Genomic DNA, 5,916 nt, shown 5'->3' on the forward strand with positions numbered 1-5,916 from the left:
AAGTTAATCACATTTCTTATTTCAAGACAAAATCATCATCATTGGCCTATGCAAGGTCCCATCTTGGTTTTCTTTGTTGATTTCATTTTTTATCGATTCATTCTATTTTATCATTTTATCATTCTATTTTATATATTATCTACCACTTCCTGCTCCAACCCAAACAGCCCAGCTACAGACAACTATAGACAAATTTGATAATATTTTGCATTGTTTTATGTGCTTTTGCAAAATGCATATTGCTGTTATGAGTGAATATGACTTACATATATACATATAGTCATATTTAGTGTTGTGTGTGTATACATACATACATGTTGTTTAGTGAATGATGACATGACAAAATGTCTATATATATTCAGAACAAATGTAATTTTTAAAATATTTTTGATCTGTGTTGGTTGAATCTGTGTATCTGGAACCCACACTCATGAAGAATCACTGGTATGTATGTGTAAATACATAGTACAACAATGGACATAGTATTTGCATTGTATTAGGTATTATAGTTAATCTGAGGTGATTTAATAAAAACTGTATATGCAGAAGGTTATATGCAAATATTATTACATTTTTATAACAGACTTCAGCATCCACAGATTTTAGTAAGCATAGGGAGTCCAAAAACCAATTCCCTATAGATATTGAGAGATTAATGTGCATGTGTTTGTTTGTATACAAGGCTGTTTCTTACTTTTCTGTCTAAGCCCTAGTTTAAAAGATCATCATGGTGTTATGTGTTATCTTGTGTATATATGTATATAATTTTTGCTTCTGCATTATATTTCAGTATGTATATGCAACCAATTTTGTTTACCTTTTCTTCTAGTGATGGACATTCAATTTACCTACAATTTTCTGTCTCTATAAATACTACAGTAAGGAACATCTTCACATATGTCATATCTTCACATATGAAACTTCTGTGATAATTTCTTTGGGCTATGTACACCTTGGAACAGAATTTATGGTACAAAAACATACATACAATGAATTTGTATGTAAGACTTAGCCAGTACACACTTCCAACACAATGAAGTTGGTTCCTATATACAGTAACATCTGGTATTATATACTTTTCTTTTCTTTTTTTTTTTCTCCTGGACAAATGAGTACAAATTAGTAACTTAATTTTCAGTTTGGCCATTTACTAATAACATTTTGAAAATAACTTTATGGGATCTTCAGTTTTTAGAGTTTCCTGTTTTAGAAATGAATTGTTCCAAAAGTTGAAAATGTTCTTTCTTATTCAGACATGTATATTTTTTATTTATTTTATTTATTTTTTATTCTAATTTATTATATAAGACAGCAGAGTGCATTACAATTCTTATTACACATATAGAGCAGAAATTTTCATATCTCTGGTTGTATACAAATATATTCACACCATTCGTATCTTGATACATATACTTAGGGTACTGACATCCATCTCATTCCACTATCTTTACTTCCCCCATGCCTCTCCCTTCCCCTCCCACCCTTTGCCCTATCTAGAATTCATCTAATCCTCCCATGATCCCCCTCACAACCCCACCATGAATCAGCCTTCTTACATCAGAGAAAACATTCGGCATTTGGTTTTTTAGGATTGGCTAACTTCACTTAGCATTATCTTCTCCAATACCATCCATTTACCTGAAAATGCCATGATTTTACTCTCTTTTATTGCTGAATAATATTTCATTGTGTATATATGCCTCACTTTTTTAATCCATTCATTTATTGAAGGGCATCTATGTTACTTCCACAGTTTAGCTATTGTGAATTGTGCTGCTATCAATATTGATGTGGCTGTGTCCCTGTAGTATACTGTTTTTAAGTACTTTGGGTGTATACCAAGGAGAGGAATAGCTCAGTAAAATGGTGATTCCATTCCTAGTTTTCCAAGAAATCTCCATACTGCTTTCCATATTGGCTGCACCAATTTGCATTCCCACCAGCTTTGTGTGAGTGTGCCATTTTCCCCACATCCTTGCCCACACTTATTGTTGTTTGTATGCATAATAGCTGCCCTTCTGACTGGGTGGGATGAAATCTTAGAGTTGTTTTGATTTGCATTTATATAATTGCCAGTAATGATGAACATTTTTTCATGTATTTGTTGATTAATTGTACATCATCTTCTGAGAAGTGTCTCTTCAGGTCCTTGGCCCATTTATTGATTGGGTTATTTTTTTATTTATTTTTTATTTTTTGGTGTTTAGCTTTTTTAGTTCTTTATATACCCTAGAGATTAGGGCTCTATCTGATGTGTGAGGGGTAAATATTTGCTCCCAAGATGTAGCATCTCTATTCACCTCATAGATATTTTTTCCTGAGAAGAAACTTTTTAGTTTGATTCCATCCCATTTATTGATTCTTGATTTTAATTCTTGTGCCACAGGAGTCTTATTAAGAAAGTTATGATCTAATCTCACATGATGGAGATTAGGACCTACTTTTTCTTCAATTAGACACAGGGTCTCTGGTTATATTCCTAAATCCTTGATCCATTTTGAGTTGAGTTTTGTGCATGGTGAGAAGTAGGGGTTTAATTTCACTTTGTTTCATATGGATTTTCAGTTTTCCCAGCATCATTTATTGAAGAGGCTATCTTTTCTTCAATGAATGTTTTTGGTGCCTTTGTCTAATATGAGATAATTGTAATTTTGTGGGCCAGTCTCTGTCTGTGTCCTTTATTGTATACCATTGGTCTACCAGTTTGCTGCCAACACCATGCTGGTTTTGTTACTATTGCTCTGTAGTATAGTTTAAGGCCTGGTATAGTGATGCCACCTGCTTCACTCTTCCTGCTAAGGATTGCTTTAGCTATTCTTAGTGTCTTATTTTTCCAGATGAATTTCATGACTGGTTTTTATAATTCTATGAGGAATGCCATTGGGATTTTGATTGGAATTGCATTAAATCTCTATAGTGCTTTTGTTAATATGGTCATTTTGATAATATTAATTCTGACTATTAAAGAGCAAGGTAGATCTTTCCATCTTCTAAAGTCTTCTTTGATTTCTTTATTTAGGGTTCTGTGATTTTAATTGTAAAGCACTTTTACCTCTTTTATTAAGTTGAGTCCCAAATATTTTATTTTATTTTATTTTTTGAGGCTGTTATAAATGGGGAGTTTTTCTTATTTCCCTTTCAGAGAACTTGTCACTCAAATTCTCTGTTGTTGATTTTATATTCTGCTACTTTGCTGAATTCATTTACTAGTTCTAGAAATTTTCTGGTGGAGCTTTTTGGGTCTTCTAGGTATAGAATCATATCATCAGCAAAGAGTGCCAATTTAAGTTCTTTTTTTCTTATCCGTATCCCTTTTATTTCTTTCATCTGTCTAATTGCTCTGGCCAGTGTTTCAAGAATTATGTTGAATAGAAGTGGTGAGAGAGGGCATCCCTGTCTTGTTCCAGTTTTTAGAGGGAATGCCTTCAATTTTTCTCCATTTAGAATGATGTTGGCCTGAGGCTTAACATAGATAGCTTTTATGATGTTGCGATATGTTCTTGTTATCACTAGTTTTTTCTAGTGTTTTGAACACTTAGGGGTTCTGTATTTTGTCAAATGATTTTTCTGCATCTATTGAGATGATCATATGATTCTTATCTTTGAATCTATTGATGTGATGAATTCCACTTATTGATTTTCATATGTTGAACCACACTTGCATCCTGGTATGAATTCCACTTGATCGTGGTGCACGATCTTTTTGATATGTTTTTGTATTTGATTTGCCAGAATTATATTGAGAATTTTTGCATCTATGTTCATTAGACATTTTGGTCTGAAGTTTTCTTTCTTTGATGTGTCTTTGCCTGGTTTTGGAATCAGAGTGATATTGGCCTCATAGAATGAGTTTAGAAGTGCTCCCTCTTTTTCTATTTCCTGAAAAAAATCAAAGAGTATAGGTATTAGCTCTTCTTTAAAGGTCTTGTAGAACTCAGCTGTGTATCCATCTGGTCCTGGGCCTTCTATTTCATCACTTGATATTGGTATGTTTAAATTGTGTATATCCACCTGATTCAATCTGGGCAAATCATATGACTTAAGAAATTTGTTGATGCCTTCAATATCTTCTATTTTATAGGATATAAGCTTTCAAAATAATTTCTAACTATCCTATGCCTTTCTGTAGTGTCTGTTGTGATATTACCTTTTTCATCACAATTACTGGTAATTTGAGTTTTCTCTCTCTTTCTCTTAGTTAGCATAGCTAAGGGTCTGTCTTTTATTTATTTTCTCAAAGAACCAACTTCTTGTTTTGTCAATTTTTTCAATTGTTTCTTTTGTTTTTATTTCATTGATTTTGGCTCTAATTTTAATTATTTCCTGCCTTCTACTTCTTTTGGTGTTTACTTGTTCTTCTTTTTCTAGGGCTTTGAGATATAATGTTAGGTCATTTATTTGTTGACTTTTTCTTCTTTTAAGGAATGAACTCCATGCAATGAACTTTCCTCTTAGTTCTGCCTTCATAGTGTCCCAGAGATTCTATGTTACTGAGCTATATCCTTAGCCCATCATTAGTAGGCTTCTGATGGATTCTTCTATGTCATTGCTTGAAATTGATCTGTTTAAGTTGTGTATATCATCCTGATTCAATTTGGGCAAATCATATGACTCAAGAAATTTGTTGAGTCAAGAAATAGCCTTTGATATTTTCTATTTTATTGGAGTGCAAGTTTTCAAAATAATTTTGATTATCTTCTGTATTTCTGTTATGTCTCTTGTGATATTTCCTTTTTCATCATGGACATTAGTACTTTGAGTTTTCGCTCTCCATCTCTTTGTTAAAAACAGATACGAGTTTGCCTTAATAATGTCCCTAAGATTTTTCTACGCTGTATCAGTGTTCTCATTTACCTCTAAGAATTTTTAATTTTCTCCTTGATGTCTTTTCCAACCTGTTGTTCATTCAGTAAAATATTATTTAGTGTCCAGTTGTTGGATAGTTTTTATTTTTTATTGATTTCTAATTTATTTCCATTTTGGTCTGATAGAAGTCAGGGTGGCATGTCTACTTTTTTGTTTTTGTTCAGAGTTGCTTTATGGCATAATATATGGTCTGTTTTAGAGAAGGACCTGTTGCTGCTGCAAAGAAAGTTCATTTGCTCATTAAAGGGTGAAATATTCTATATATGTCAGTTAAGTCTAAGTTATTGATTATATTATTGAGTTCTATAGAATATTTTTTGATTTTTTTATTAGTTGCTCAAGACAATACAATTATTTTGACATACCATACATTTGATTCAAATAGGGTATGAATTCTCATGTTTCCACGTGTACCTATTGCAGAATCACATTGGTTATACATCCATGTGTATACATACAGCAATCCTAGTGTCAGTTGTATTCTGCTGCCCTCCCTATCCCCCCTCCCCTCCCCTCCTCTCCCATCACTATTCTGTACTCATTCTACTATGACACTTCTCTCTCTCTCTCTTTTTTTCCTTCCCTTCCCCCCTCACACCATCATATATGTATTTTGTGAACCCATAGGGTCTCCTTCCATCTTCCGTACAATTCCCCTTCTCCCTCCCTTTCCCTCCCACCTCTTTTCCTTGTTTCATGGTAATCTTCTTTTTATGCTCTTCCTTCCTACTCTGTTTTGAGTCACCTCCCTTATATCAGAGAAGACATTCAGCATTTGTTTTTTAGGAATTGGATAACTTCGCTTAGCATAATCTGCTCTAGTGCCATCCATTTCCCTGCAAATGCCATGATTTTGTTATTTTTTAGTACTGAGTAATATTATATTGTGTATAAATGTCACATTTTTTTTATCCATTCATCTGTTGAAGGGCATCTGGGTTGGTTCCACAGTCTAGCTATTGTGAATTGTGCTGCTATGAACATTGATGTAGCTGTGTCCGTGTAGTATGCTCTTTTTAGGTCTTTTGGGTATAGTCTGAGATGGGGAAT

The sequence above is a fragment of the Callospermophilus lateralis genome, chromosome 15, assembly GCF_048772815.1.
Source record: "Callospermophilus lateralis isolate mCalLat2 chromosome 15, mCalLat2.hap1, whole genome shotgun sequence".
NCBI lineage: Eukaryota > Metazoa > Chordata > Mammalia > Rodentia > Sciuridae > Callospermophilus > Callospermophilus lateralis.